Consider the following 17,245-nt stretch of genomic DNA (forward strand, 5'->3'; position numbering starts at 1 on the left):
AAAAACACCCACCCATCCCTACACATCATACATATCAGATAATCTGCAGCCATGCTACCAGAATATAGGCGAAGGTCACCTTTTAGAACATTTCCTCCATATATACAAATCTCACCCCAAAAACAAATGCAAAAATTAGATACATAAATAACAGATTAAACATGCTCAACATGTTTATATACAGATAACAGACATACTTAAACAATACCGTTAGACATACATTTAGTATCTTTCTTAGATCAGTCAATTAGAATATCATAGCATACAATATAGGGTCTGGTTAGCCCTTACCGACCCTACGATAAGCCAACAGTTGATCGGAATAACCTGTACGACTCTAGGGAAAATTTCAGAAATATGGGCCCACATGTGGGCTTATACGCCCATATTGGCCTTGCCAATGTGGCCCACATGGCCTGACCTAAAACCCACATGCCCAACTTGGCCTAGCCCGTGTGGCCCACACGGCTACACTCCAACCACCACATGGTAGTGTCTTACCCATGGCCATGCCTTCGTCAAACACACAGTCATGTCTCACACGCGGCCACCCACACGGCCGGTCATATGCCCGTGTGGCATCGACAATAAACAATTTTGGTTTTCATTGAAACCTTGTTTTTTGCATTTTGGGAACACACCTAGTTTGATTTTGATGCTACTGCAAACACGAGCCCTCCAGAACCTAAAAATTGACATTCCATAGTCCAAATTTAGTAACACTTACAAAAACTCAATCGAGATTATTTCACAAACAAAGCATTACAATATCAATCAACACACGCGAATACTCACCATTAACAAATAGAAACCCCAAACACTCAAATAGCTACATGAGCTCCAGCCGATTCTTGTCCTTCACCTAAACCATGATTAACAAAACAACCCTTTCATTAAACATTTAGCCAAAAAGCGTTAAGATTCTAATAATACAAGACTTACTGAACGATCGAAAGAAAATATAACAACAAGATGCTAGGATTCGTCAGCAGTTCAACAGACTAGGAAAATGAATGAAATACAGAGAAAAAATGAGAAGAACTGACGTCAAATTTTTTCCAACAAGAGAGAGAAAATTTTTTAACAAAATAAAAAAAAAGGTTACCAATATCCCTTATTTCTCTCCCGCTAACCCACTACTCATAACTCCCTTAGAATTTTAGTTCAACCAAAACTCTATCAGACAACTAAGCAAAAATAAATACTCTCACTAACGCAAGGGTTCGAATACAGGACCCACAGCACACCAACCCCTTACCACTCGAACCAGCAGGCTTATTCTAATATGAATTAGCAGACAATTTAGAATAAGCCCTTCCAACAAGAGTAATGCTTGGATAAAAAATAACAAAATTTATCAAAGGTGATACTTGAACCCAAGACCTCTCACACACACCCATAACACTTAACCACTGAAGCAGATACACACTTATGTCGGATATTTACAGAAATAAAAATAAATTATTCAGGGCATTACATGAAACATATATATTGAGATCTTGCTAATGTTATGCATACATGTCTAACCATTTGGTATGTTAGGAAATGTGAAACAAGGCATATAATTCTAGTTTTATGTTAAACTCAAATTATATGCTTAAAATGTCATGTATGTGATATTTAATTTCTACGAACTTACTAAGCTTTAAGTAAGCTTACCTCGTTTTGTTTTCTTCCTTAGACATTGTCGAATTTGAGCTGTCAATTGGATTGTTTTTGGAGATCACACTATCGGTCAACTTTTTTGATAGATATTTACTTATTTTGGCCGGTTATAAGTGGCATGTAAATAGGGTTTTGAAAATTTATGTTTATATGTAATTTTTTTATGTTTGGTACTATTTGGTATTTGAACTAAGTGTATAACTTGTAAGTTAGAATGGTTGTTGCTAGTTGTGACATTTGTTGGTAAGATGGTCAGTGCCTATATTGTTATTTTACTTGAAGAATTGATGCATATGAATGTGGTCATTTGGTGATCTTCATTTGTTATATGTAATTGATAAATAATGTTAATTTGGTAATGTATAAGCATGAAAAGTTAGGTTTGTTTAGGCTTGAATGGTTAATGTTTTATGTTTGAATTGTGGTGCCAGTGATGCCATATTAGTTAGGTACTTAGGTTGTATGCTATACGGTGTATTTTGGCAAGTTTCTTTGATGCATTTGATTAGGTTAAATGGTTGATGTATTGCATGGCTTGTGGTATAAGTGAACTAGGGTGAGATTTCTTGATTTAGTAGGCATTTTAGGCACGCATGGTCTGTGACACAACCTACCACACGGCCGTGTGACATATACGATTGTAGGGCATGACTATGTGGTCTATTGAAGTTAGGTGCAGGTTGATCCACACGGCCCTAGTCTGTTACATGACCTAGCGACACAGTCGTGTGACCATGGTTTACACGACATCAGTCTGTTACACGGTTAGGGAACATGACCATGTTATAGAACCACACAGTCTCAACCTTGTCACACAGCTTGGCCTCATGGCCATGTGACCCCTGTGTTCACTTTTTACCGATCTTTTCATAAAAGTTTCATATTAGTCTTGAATTGTTCCCGAGTTATTTTAAGAGCTTTGTCAACTCGATTAAGGCTCGATTTTGATTGAATATAATTGGATAATTTTATTTATACTGTAATATGGAATGGTTAATTGTTTAAGTTATTGAATGATATTAATGTTTAACAGTTGTAAAACATTATAGCTCGGGTCAAGTGATCGGTCTGGTTATAAGATGTTACAAACCTAGTGTGCTAAGAAGATGAAAATAATATATTAATTTAAAATTATTTATTATTAAAAATGAAATTATATTTTATCTTAATTAAGTGCTCAATTTACTTCTTTATTAAATATGTAAATTAATTTATTTGGTAGGTTTTGATTTTAAATGATAATTATGTATTGCAAGCATTATGTGATTTAGAGAATTTTATTTCCATCATATTTGTTTTTTATTAAATTTACTATTTAATTCAATATTTTTTCTATTAAATAAGAATCCTAATGAAAATTGTTGCCATAATTACACGAATTTGAGTTTTAGATTGATAAATGAGGAATATGTAACCGTGACGCATAAGATTAGTTTCCTAAAATGTTTCTTCAAATTGCTATTAAACATGGGATATATTTAATTTTTATTAGAAGCTTTGGTTTTGATATCATATAAATGATAATATATATTTGTAGTCAGAATAATTATACTCTAAAAATATGAAATCAAAATAATTAATTTTGTAAAACTAAATTATTTTCCAGTGTTGATATTCCAACGGGAGGATGCTTTACTTTTCCAAAATTTTAGAAAAGAAATGTTAAGACCAAATATTTGGTTTACTTTTCTATAGCTGCACCTTTCAACATTAGAAAAACAGAGGTAGAATTGTATAAATGTCTTATCATATGCATATAATCTATATAAAAAGAGTGCAAAGCACCTTGCAGCATTCATATTTGATACGTAAGTTTATTATGCTATTTTGTTCTTTCTTTTTTATTTAATATAATTCTATATAAAAGAATCTTCCTACATTGACTATTTTCTTTTGAATTATAAATAAATTGTTAAATTTTAATTATCATCCTTAAATTTGATATTTAATTTTTGTACTTTAATTTCTAACATAATTTAATTTTATATTTTTCTTATGTTATTAATTAGTCCAAACAGTTAACATCGTTAACTTTTGATTAAAACATTACGTGATTATATAAAATTTGGAACCGATTTTTTAAATCTAAAAACTAGAGAGATTAAATTATTGAAAATAAAAGTAAGGAGACTAAATTCCAATATGTACCAAGTGTATAGAGACTTAGAATCATGGTTGTTTGAACCGAACCGAAAATCTATCAAGGTAATGATCTAGAAAGAGGCATTAGATCAATTGACTCAAAAACCGGTATGGATGGGTTGAACTAGGCTAAAACACCAGCTCAACCAGTTTTCTATTTTTTTTTAAAAAAAATTATGATTTTTTAATCAAACTGTACGGACCATTGGCCTAATTGGTTCGACCACTGGTCCAATTTTGAAAGTCTCACTTAACGTATATTTTAATCTTCAAATTTTTACTCTGTAGTTTGACATAAACAAATAATCAACCCATCACGAAGCGCGAATGGACCATCTAGTACTATTTTAAAGATTTAGTTATTTTATTATATATATATATATATATATATATATATTATTGTAATTTTCATATCCATAAATTTTATATTCGAGGTTTATGGCTATCCCTCAAGACAATGTTACTTTTAAAGTTAGTTTATGATATGTATATAGAGAGTTTTTAAATTTTTAAAAAATAATTCAAATATAAAAATTAAAAATATTATATAAAAATTATTTTTATAATTATTTCTACATTATTTTAAATTTAAATTTATATTCTATATAAATTTATTAAAATATAAACATAATTACATGTATCATTTTATTGGTATTTTTATATTTTAATAACTTTTATTTTTATGTTGATGTAGCAAGGTTATAAAAAAAGTGTCCCATTAGGAAATTAGTACGTACAGGAGATTGTGTTAACAATCAGTTGACTCATCAGCTTTTAATGACCAGGCTATTCGAATTAATAGTCAATGGATTTAATTGGTATTTTTTTGAGTTAAATGGCTCAATTGATATAGCATATAATACAGCTAGACCAACATTAGATAATTTTTGCTTTCTTTTGACTTATTTAATGGCATGAAACATTAGTCGAGTCATCATATGTTTTAAGAAAAAGTCTGCGTCAAATTATTTCACCGAAATAACAAAAAAAAAAATGATATCAAAAGTAAAAGTTAAAAAAAAAAAAAAACTAAATATGACAAAAACACATATATAATATACTCAATGTATATCTCAAATATATATGCTTAATCTAAAAAAAAATAACTATGACATTACAAATGACCTACGAGTGGAAGGTAATGTGGGACTGTCCTACGAGTTTAAGAATTAGGCTTAAGACTTTAAAATAAAATTTTCACGGGTTATAAACAGACATCATGAATTGTTTAATTTTAAGGATTTTGGACTTTTATAATTGCTTGTTAAGTGCTTGAATGACTGAATTTTTATACAAATTGATTTTTATTAATTCGATAAACTAATGAGCTTATGCAACCAAGGGAGATCGCCGAGAACTAAGGTACGCCCTTACATTTTATGTATCTTAAAGCAAGTAAATAACCTAGTAAGCATGCAATTAAAGGTAATAATATGTTAAATAAAAACCTGCAAACCATCTAGGAGTAGTACGAGCTTAGGGTCGCATGAGTGGGTCTCGCAAGGGTTTTAAGGGGGATTCGCAAAGGCTAGTGTTCGCCAAAACATAAGCCTCGCCGTAGTGTAGAGTTCGCCACCTGAAGGAGTTCGCCAAAAACCATGAGTTCACCAAGTAAAGGTGTCTGCCAGTGCAAGTCAGTCGCCAGTCTTAGGGATCGCAGGGTAGGTGTTTGGTAGGCTCGCTAGTGGGTTCGTGGGACAAATTGCGAGCTAGGTTTGCCAATTGTTGCGAGCTATTAGGTTTTCAGTGGGGGGTTTGCAAGTAGCTAAAACCTAAATTATTCTACTTCATTTTTTATGATGTGTTTAGAAAAACATGCAAATATGTTTATTTTTAATGTGATTTATGATGTGTGATGTGTATGGTTGGTTAATTTGTTTTTGGTGTTTTAATGAAAAGTCACTTCGGTGACTAATGTGACATTTGAAATTTGGGTTGGACTGTCCTGATAAGGTTTAGGGTGTCACAGAAGTAGTCAAGGCGAAGCACCATTGGAAATGAGATTTCTTTCGGCAAGAATCAAATGGGATCAAGGTTTAATTCACTTACCAACTTTTGAAATCATGTTGATTAAAATCATCTTTTGAAATCATGGAATGGAAATTTTATTTTATTTTACTTATTAAAATTTTAGTTTTAATAATTCTATGCTTGTTTCTATCTAACAACTTTTGATTCCCCTGAACCCAACGTATCTGGCCCTTTTGTTAGCCTGCAATGTGACAACCTATCCTAGTTTCTCCAAGCCCATTTTCTGTCTGCTTATGAATCCTTGTTTTGAAAAAAGTTGTGCTTTTCCTAACACCCTTTCCCTTAATTTAAAACCAACCGACCCATTTTTTGTGAATTATTAAAACTAAAATTTAAAACTAAAATTTTAATAAGTAAAATAAAATAAAATTTCCATTCCATGATTTCAAAAGATAATTTTAATCAAGATGACATAATTGTGGTAAGTGAACAAAAACCCAAACGTTTTTTCTAAAAATATAGGAGACCAAAATAACAGCTTGGGTTTCAAAAATCTTATTCCACCATCTACTATCCCATTTTCATTGAAAAAAAAGTAATAACCAAATACGCCTTGAAAATTAGCTTAGGTGAAGGAGCAGTTTTGCCTATCGAGCAAGAATTTTCAATCACTATTCAGCAAGTTGTTCAGGGTATTGTGAAGCAAATGGAGGAAGAGGGTCAAAACGATGTCTGATTGGTGGAAAATCAAGTGGTGCTGGCTGTTGATCGGTTGGAAAATGGGCAGTATTCAGATGAAACGATGGATTTGGGCCAAAGTGATGAAGGGGGTGCGGTTGGTATGGATGATTCCATATAGGATTATGTGTGTGCTTCATAAATCAGTTTTGTTGATGGTTTTTTTATGAAGTCAAGGATATGATTATTAAGGAGTTTTTGAGAGAGAATGACCTAAAGATTGTGGTTCTTGTTGAAACTACGGTTAGTGGTTATAAAGAGGATAGGTTTATCAAACAAAATGGAATGTTATTTTCACATAGTGTAACAACTTGTTTTCAGTGATGTCAGAAATAATGGTTTTGGGACTACAATTTCGACGAGTGAATTATTATTTATTATTTATTTAATGTCTACGGGATTATATTAAGGTCGTATTAAAGTTTTGTTGAGAAATTTTGATGTTTAAATGGTTAATTCGGTAAAAATGACTAAATTGTAAAAGGTGAAAAAGTTGAGTTCTATTAATTAAAGGGGTCAAATGGCCATGAAATTTTAAAATAATGGACTAAGATAGTAATTATACTATTTAATGAGTTAGTGGATAGTTGTGGACAAGGTTTTATTGAAAATTTTTATTAGTAATAAAGGTAAAATGGTAAATAAAATTAAAATCAAATAGGCTAAAATCATCATCTTCCTCATATTTGTTTCTTCATAACTGAATCATCCATGGAAGAATAGCTAGGGTTTGGCTAAGCATTGTTTTCACTTGCATGGCATGTATTTAAGCCTCAATTTTTTTGATTTTTAAGTTATTGAGTTCGTTTTAACTTAGTCTAGTTAGCATGGGGGTTAATTTGCAAAATTGTTAAAGGTTGAAGAACTTACCATGGATGTTTTTGAATGTGTTTTGATGTTAGTTGATAATTATTAACTTTGGTTGTTAAATAAACATGTTTTGTTAAGTGATTTTTGATGAAATTTCATTTAGGGATTTATTTGTGAAAATAGTAAAATTTCATGTTAAAATTATGAAATTTTGGTTTAAGTGAGTTGGTATAATTCCCTATGAAATTCAACAAGCCAGTATGGAGGATTAAAATGTTAAATTTCATATTATGAGCTTATGGACTAAATTGTGAAAAGTTAAAATGTTAGGCAAATTCATAATTTTGCATAAATATGAACTATGAATTAAATTGAATATTAGAAGTACTTAATTGGTTGAAATTATTTACTTAGATCAAGATAAATCACATTTAGACTTAAATAGAGGAAAAGCTAAAGCTTCGGATTAGTGTTTGATTCTATTTCTACGCCCCAATTATTGAGGTAAGTTCATAAGAATTGTGATAGTTTTAATGTTAGCTAAATTGGCTAATTTCTATGTTATTTTAAGATAAATGATTCTATATATAAATGTATCCATGTAATGATGAATTGACGGATAACAAGTCCCAGTTGAACCTTGAGAATTATTATGATACGAATGACATATCATTAGGGATTTCATGTTTCGGGTGCTAGTCTTGAATGTCCTACTGATGCCTGAAGTCCTGCATTTGTTGCAAATTCTCCACAGCTCGTGTGAGCATCATCATGTAGCTTACATTCCGACCCACAGTCGTGTGGGCAGGCCCATTTCATAGCTCGTGTGAGCATTAATATAAAGGAAAGGTTACGATTATATGTAAAGGCATATTATGCGTAAGCTTTCCCAGGTATTCGATGTAATTCTAGATGGTTCAGCGGGTAAGAAAAGAAAATAAAAGGGATAAGTATGCAATGGAATGAATCATGATCTTATGAAAGAATTTATGAGCTAAATGATGTATTTGCATATGGAAATCTACTTATCTTATGGTTGAATTCATTTGTATCATGAACAAGTGTACTAATTTGTGAGTTTGATGATGTTGTATAGGCTTTTACTAAGCTTATGGCATTGATAATGATTTATACTTAATCTATAAATTGTATTAATAAAGTGGTAAGTTATATTTAAGTTTATACGACCTTACTAAGAATTCCTTTACCAACAATCAACCCCATTTATTAGAATAGCTTCCATTGAGTCTCTGCACCTATCCTTTCCTTTTTTTTATATTCTCGCTTGCTGAACCTTTTTGCATGCTTATTTTCATAAAATAATAAGATTTGGCTCAGGATTGCCCATTTTTCATTCCAGGGTTTCCTTGAATTTGAAAGTTATCACTTAGTAGGTTTTCATACCAAGGCTCAATCCAATTAAGTCCATAGCGTCTACCAATTTCTTCATATCCCCTTTTTTGTCTTGAGATTAGGATCTCCTTAGGATACCCCCTTCCCCCTTTCTCCCTCCTTTCCCCCAAGTAATTAATTTGGTTTAGTGGTTAAGTGTTCTGGAAGTGAGTTTGAAGTCCTATGTTTGATTCCTTTCTCTTGAGTTTTAGTTATTTTTATTTCTATATCTGGCTAGTCATACCTAGTTTATCTATAAGTTATATTGTTTTTAATAATGAGTCTACTAGTTCAGTGGTAAAACCTTACCATTCCTTTAGGTCCTAAGTTCTAATCTTGCTATGTGCAAAAGTAAAAATTACTTTTTACTCTTCCTTTGTTGTGCCACTCATGCTTAGAATTTAGGTAAAATTTAAATACAAAACAACCTGATTGTGATAATATCAGAGTAGGATTTAGTGGGGGTTAATTAGTTTTTTTAATAGAGTGATTATCTTCTAATTTTTCTATTGATTGATGTCCCCTTCTCTCCCACACTCTCTATCCTTCTGTTTTATTTCTTTATTTTTTTCATTCTTTGATTGATTAAACTTCTCCTTGCTGTCTTCTCCCTCTATAATTTTGTTTTTCTTTCTCTATTCTTCTATTTTTTTTTCTTTTTTTCTTTCGGTTTCCATAGCTTGCAATTGCTACTGGTGTTCTTCTTCTTTTATCTCTTTTGTCGTCCCTTGTCATTGCTAGTTACATCTTGGTAACTATTGCTTGTATGTTGTTTCAGTGATGTAGTTTTATTCTTTCAGTTTCCACAAAGGTAAGTGGTCACTGGTGTTCTTCTTCTTACATCTCTTTTGTCATCCCTTGTTATTTCCAGTTACATCTCGGTAACTGTTGCTTATATGTTGTTTCAGTGATGTAGTTTCATTCTTTCAGTTTTCACAGAGGTAAGTGGTCTTTTTGAGTGGGTAAGTTAGGATTGGTCTAATTGTCTTTGTGTTTCTATTAGGTGAAGAGCGAGTCCCACATAACTCTCATCTAGAAAATTGAGTATTTAAGTGATCTTGACATTAAGGGTAAGGATTATATGCCTTAGGTACTAATGTTGTTTGCCTTAACCGAATACTCTAAATCAAGTAAGGGTAGAATGAGTGATTCGATTTTGGTGTATTGTTGCTAATTGGCTTTGTTTTGGATGTCGTATGTAGGAATTGGAAGTGTGATGTAGTGTTGTTATTCAGAAAATCATCAAATGTGTGACTCAAACTCGAGAAAACTCTGTGAAACTACGTGAAACTAAAATTGGCAATAAGCGTCACATGAGTGTGTGTTTGGCCGTGTAAGCCACAAGGACGTGTGTCTAGCTATGTTAGCCACACGAACGTGTGCTTAGTCGTGTGCCTGGCCATGTAGGCTACACGGACTAGACAAGTAGGGCGTGTTGGCCCCTTTTGAAAGTTAAGTTGGGCCTAACATGCAATTCGTAAAACTCTGTAATTGGTTATGTGATTATGTTTGATATTTGTTAAAACTAATAGGTTACATGACGTTAGATCCAAACATTCTGTGAGCATAATAGATTTGTCAAACTCGTAATTCTACTGTATGAGTAGTTGTGCGAACTTGTTTCTATTTCGTAACTCTGGCTCGGATATTGTGCATAATTTTGATTTGTGAAACCATATACTTAATTAGAACATCTCTGATCTAATAAGCTTACAAAAGAGCATGTATATTCTGAATAAATCTACGTATATGATGAGATGTTGCATACGCATTGCGGTGGGATGTGAATATGATATGGAGGAAGATCCGGCAGACCTCGATCTGCATTTCTAGCGATTTACCCATGATATCTAATTCTAGCAGTTAAACTGCAATTATGTATTTCTGGTAGCTCGACTGCATGATTTTTCAGTTGCTCAAGTCCCCTAAATTGGTGTGTAAGGTTGGATGGGTATTAATTACCCTAATTGGTGTGTTGGGTGGGATGGAAATGGTGTGTAGTGGATGGGGGTAGAATTTATTCTGTTTGACATTTTGCATCGCTAAACATGTCATGCCATCTATATTTGCTCTGTTATGTTGTATCTGTGCATTAATTTTTCTGCTATCTGTTATGGTTGTGGGCCAAGTCGTACACTGGGTTTCTAGCTCACTCAATTATTTTATCATTTCAGTTAATTCGCAGACTTAAGATTGAGCGACGTTTGAGAGTTCGGATTGATCATACTCTCATAAAATGATTTAATTTATTTTAAATTAAACTGTAACACCCATAACCCGTCTCCAACATCGGACTAGGGTTATGGAGCATTACCATAAAAAATTAGAACAGTAATGACATTTAATGGTAATTACATAAAACTCATCATAAACTTAGCAAACATATACATTTGGGCCTTAAACAGAGCCTTTCGGGCCCTAAAAATAGTTTAGAAACAATTTGGGACTAATTTGAAAGAATTCAGATAATTTGGGAAAAAGTTGAAAACTTTGAAAATAGAGGTCACACGATCGTGTGACATAGTCCATACCATGTGGATTTCGAACAAAGGGACACACAGTCATGTCCTAGCGCGTGTCATAAACCGTGTAAGTCACTGAGTTAGGTCACACGGCTAGACCGTGTAACTCACTGACTTGAAATATTAAGTGAGACACAACCGTATAGCTAGGCTGTGTGTGTCACACAACCGTGTGACAAGTGTCCCAGGCCATGTGCTCCACAATTTGACCATAAAAACAAGTCATTTCAATACCTATCATTGCACAACAAAATACACCATTTACATATGCATTCAGTTGACAATAACACTCTCTAAACGCACTCAAAATATACCAAATCAAACAACCTATAAATTCTAACCAATATGCCACTCAAAGGCACCTCAATTCATACCAACTCAACCTCACAATATAACCCAAACATACATCATTACAGCCACAACCTTTCAACCATTTCAACCACATATAAACATATCTCATGTCATATTTATATACTTATCATTCAAAAGTGACCATAAGACATGTACTTACTAACTGTAACAGCCCGTTTTTAGGGTTGATCGGAACAGTGGTTTCGAGGCCACCAAATCCGAATAAGTAGGTTGGTAAATATTATATTTAATATTTACGAGTTAATTGTGATTTTAAAAATGTTTTTGATATTGTGATTTTTGTTTTATAAGCGATTTATTAAGTTCAAGTGGTATGACTCTAAGGTTAAGTGGGTTTAGAAAATGACGTATCGGGACCTTGTTTCTATAAACAGAGTCGTAAATATTTTTATAAATATTTACGTAGTGGCAATAAGATGGTATTAAAGTTTCGTTGAAAAATTTTATCGTTTCGATAGTTAATTAAGCAAAAAGGACTAAATTGTGTAAAGTACAAAAGTTGTGTTCTATAACCTAAAGGTATTAAATAGATATAGAACTTAAAAGTAGAAGTCTTTATTTGGTAATTAGCCCATTAAAGAGATAGTGGGATATGATGGCTTGGCATTTAGTGTAATAAATAAAGTGTATAAAGGTTAATATTGTAAATTGGTTAAAAATAATAATAAAATGAATATAATAAAAGAATCAAGGTGTCATCTTTTCATTCTCTTTTACCAGTTTAATATGAAGGCTTGAGAAGCCATGGAAGAAGCTTCCAACTTTCAGCTAATGCATGGTAGGCATTTCTAGTCCCGCTTTTAATTATTTTTATATTTTCGGATCGTTGTTGCTTAATCTATCTAATGAGGGGACTATTTTGCAAAACCATTAAATAGTTTGATATTTTCCATTGATGAGTATAATAGGGCTTTGAAGTTTAATGGAAGAATATGAGTCCTTGTTGATAGTTAAACACTTTTTGTTAAGTGAATTTTCTGAAATTGACAATTAAGGGCTAAATTGATAAATGTGAAAACTTTTTGGTTAAAATGTCAAATAAATGAAATGTGTGGGCTGCTAGAGACACTAGTGATATTCGTCTATAGTAGAATTTTACTCAATTTCATGAATTTGCATTTTTATGATATAAGGACTAAATTGTAAAGAAGTTGAAATATTAGGGGCAAAACTATAATTTTTCTATAAAGTGAATTATGGACTGTTTTGATACTATGAACATTTGGCTAAGCTTAATTATGGTTAAAAATGGTTAATTTGCATGTTTTGAGCTCAGGGACTAAAATGAATAAAAGTAAAACTTTAGGGGTAATTTTGTAAAAATGACAAAAATGACCAAATTGTATGAAATGAGGTGTTTTAATGTCTAAATTAATATATTGAATGAAATTATTAATTTAGATCAAGATCGGGTGGAAATCGAGAAAAATGAGAAAATTACCAAAATGCCCCTGAACTTTGGTATCTCTACAATTTAGCCAGGTAAGTTCGTATGCTATAAGCATTGTTAAATTTATGTTTCTAATGCTTTAATATCGTATAAATTGTATATACATGAATATTTTAATGTCTGACGACATATCGACAAAATGTGGCACTTAGTGTGTGGGGCAATCAAATATGGTACTCAGTGTACGAAATATTGAGAATGGCACTTAGTGTGCGAGATATTGAGAATGACACTTAGTGTGCAAAATATCGAATGATTCAAAGGGAAATTATAAATTGTGATTGAATGATTAAATAGAGCAAAGTGAACAGGTATACATGCTATATTATATGAATTGTTTATGAGACCTTGTGTTAAATCGGCAATTGAATTTGTTCAATGCATTAAGTTGGCCAGGTATGTGATATATACTTATGCATGTTAGATCGATTGGAATTGAATCATGAATGTGAAATGAGAAGCATAGGTGAAAATGCCTATGTCATATATGTGAGTAAGGGCAAAACCATCGTAAATTATCGATAAGGGTGGACTATGTGAGGAATCATCTTATAATTGCTAATTTGAACGGTTGTGTGCGAATCATTGAGCATGATGTATTGTATTGAGATTATACTTAAGTGAAATTATAGATATGTGATGAAATTGATTGGTGATATACATGTTTAAATAATGTGAATGCAAAGAATGTGTGAAAGAGTAAATTTGTAATAAATCTGCTTAGGACAGCAGCAGTAACGTGATTTTGAAAAATCACCATAAATTGTTGGAGTTGAGTTAGAAGCTTAATAAATTATGTAATTAAATCTTAATGAGTCTAGTTTCTTATAAAAGAAACCGTGTAAGCAAAAGAATTGCTGATAATGAGATATTTGAAGTGGCGTGGGATAGAGTCAAATGACTTTGGGGTCCCCTGTTCTGTTTTTAGAAAATCATTATAATTTGTACAAAAATGGTTATAAGATAAAATTTATATGCTTAGACTCCTTAATGAGTCTAGTTTAAAATGAAATCAAACAGAACATATTTTGAATTCTGTACAATGAGAAATTTGATTCGTAGTTATGAGTGGTCAGATTAGTCAAATAGTGAAACAGTGGAAATTTTAAGAAAAATATGGTATCGATTGGCCAAATCAAAAATTCTGAAAATTTTATGGATGGAATATATATGAGTCTATTTTCAGGTAAAATTAACGGCAATTGATTTGGAGTTTTGTAGCTCCAGTTATAAATAATTTAGTGACTATTTCTCAGGAAGATAACTTGTAGTGAATTTGTGATTATGTTGTAAACATTGATAAAACTTGTTAATGAGTTGCTTATTGTTTTCTTATGAACTTACTAAGCGTAAAGCTTACTCCCCTTTTCTTTCCCATATTCCCTAGGGTTGCCAGGTTAGCTCGGGTTGGATGCCGTCAAAGATATTATCACATTGTTAAGTCTACGCTATCGGCGTAAGTAAATCTTAGTGTTTCGAGTCTATGGCATGTATAGGGTTGTAAAGTTGAGTAAGTAAATGATACAAGACTAAGATATTGGTAAATATTTAATAATGCCTCATGAATATTTTGGGCCTTGTAAGCCCGATTAAATGATAATATACGTGTGTATGAAAAGTTTAAAATTGATCAAAAATTTTTACGGTCTATTTTTATATAAATGGATGAGTTTAAATCTGGTAGCACCTCGAACCTGTTCCTATGAGGATACGGCGAAGGGTGTTACATTTTATTGGTATCAGAGCCATGTTTTAGTCGGTTCTAGGACTACCATGGCGTATGTGAGTCTAGCTGTACATGCCATATTTGACCTGCGATAGTGTGATATCTCCTGACTCTGACGAAAATTATTTGAATAGGACAGATAAGTCTTTCAATCAAGCTAATTTTAATAGTATAGAATATGTACTTAGATGTTTGAATGAAATTGTGTTCTATATTGATTTGATTAAATTAAAGTTGGCTCTGAAATGTTTAAGTGTTCATGAATATATGAATCCAAAATTAAATGAAATGATATGTTCAAAGTGCACATATGTGACGTTTTATAGACTTGGTTAAGTCACTTCAATGTGCAACAACAAGTGAACATAGGCACTGTGTGTGTGAGTTTCGTAACCGAGCACTGTGTGTGCGAGATGGTTGTTGAGGCATTGTGTGTGCGAGTTCCGTAACCGAGCATTGTGTGTGCGAGATCGGTTGTTGAGGCACTGTGTGTGTAAGTTTCGTAACCAAGCACTGTGTATGCGAGATCAGTTGTTGAGGCACTGTGTGTGCGAGTTCTGTAACCGAGCACTGTGTGTGCAAGATCGGTTGTTGGGGCACTAAGTGTGTGAAATGAGATCATGTAAGACCTCGTTCGAGACGAAGGCATTGATTTGAAGTAGTGTATAAGAACGTGTCTGGGACACTGGCATCACTTATGATTCGTGTAAGACCCTGTCCGGGACAATGGCATTGATATTGAATAAACTTGGTCAGATGTATGTGGTCCATGTAAAAATGAGACGTGATAAATAACAGATAAATATATGCTATATGTGCTTGACATGTGACCTTGTGGTTCCATGAATCAAACATGGAAAAATATGACATGTTTTGGTTGGTATGTATTGGATATGTGCAAGTTTTGTTCATACGAATGAATTGACAGTTATCACACGAATTTAAAATCATAGTCATAAGTTATTTGTAAATATAAATAAGCGAAGCTATTTAATAAGGTTATATGAACTTAAAAGTACTATGAATGTATATGCAATTGAGATTATTTTTCAATTCGGATTAGTGATATGGTATTTTCATAATCATTGAAATGATTTATTTGCTTAAGGCTTACTAAGCTTTCAAAGCTTATTCTGTGTGTTTTTCATAAGACAGATATGCTTTCCAACCGAGCTAATTCTGATAGTACAGAATGTTATACTCAAATGTTTGAGTGAAAATGTGTTGGTGATGAGTTGAAACTCATAAAAAGGTATGAATCAGAATGCATGATATTCTGCTATTGATAAATGTTATAATTATATGAGTATATGAGTTGTGATGTTGGGTATATGATTGTTGTGTGAATATTTTGACTTGGAATTTATGATTTGATTTAGCGTATGAGCTATGTGTTAAGTACCAAGTGATCATAAGTAAATGATTGCTAGATGTTTGAGAATGCGGAATTAGTAATGAACTGTTCGTTCATAATAGTATGTGTGATGTGCATGCTTACGTAAGAGTTAAAATTGTTGGCTTTACAACCCTCACCCCCTCATTGGTAAAGAATTATAATGAGATCCGTACTATATGACTTAAATAAGCTTACAAGTGCGGAATAACAGAGTCTCAGGATTGAAGGATTAGTATTGTGATCAGATAAGAGAATTAGTCTGCAAGTGAAGACAATAACAGAAAAGATATTGGATCGTGTTGAAGGCCATTTGTAATATGCAAAGTCACTGTTAAAAGAAAAGTTGAATTAGATAAAACCAAATATTCAGGTATGATATCTAAAGAATATATTAACTGGAAGTTCTTCTGAATTGGCCTCCGTTAGTGTTGGGATAATGAGAAATTAGTGATGTCAGAGATAGATAGTAGAATCATATTTGAATTATAAAGATATTTAAGCACAGCGATTATAGTCGAATGGTTTACGAGAACTCTTCTTGTGACAGCCCTAAAGTGACCCTAGTCGGAAAGTGGTTTCGGGACCACTAAACCGAGTCATAAAAATAATTAACCGTCATAGTTGATGCTTATTATATGTATGTATGCATGTATAAAAATTTCATATTGGAATTTTGTTAATTGTAAGTGAATTTTATTAAATAGAACTTATGTGGGAAAATTTAGAAATGTGCTAGGCAAATGTAAAGTGGCCTATTTATGCATGTTGCAAAATAATTGTACTTGCATGTCAAATTAACCAAATAACAAGATGGTGGCCGGCCATGCTATAAGTTAAAGCCTATTATAAACATTTAGTGTTAGTGTTTTATGGGAGAAAGAATAAAATAAAAGGTTAGTAATAAAGTAATGAAAAGGGAGGGGTGATGAAAACAAAGTTGTCTCATCCATGTTTCCCCCCCCCCCATTGCCGTGACTTGAGGAAGAAACAAAAGAAGAAATCGGTTCTTCTTGGCCGAAATGAAAAGGGAAAGAAGGGAGTGAAGCATTCGGTTATCCTAG

The sequence above is a fragment of the Gossypium arboreum genome, chromosome 11 (assembly GCF_025698485.1).
Source record: "Gossypium arboreum isolate Shixiya-1 chromosome 11, ASM2569848v2, whole genome shotgun sequence".
Lineage (NCBI taxonomy): Eukaryota > Viridiplantae > Streptophyta > Magnoliopsida > Malvales > Malvaceae > Gossypium > Gossypium arboreum.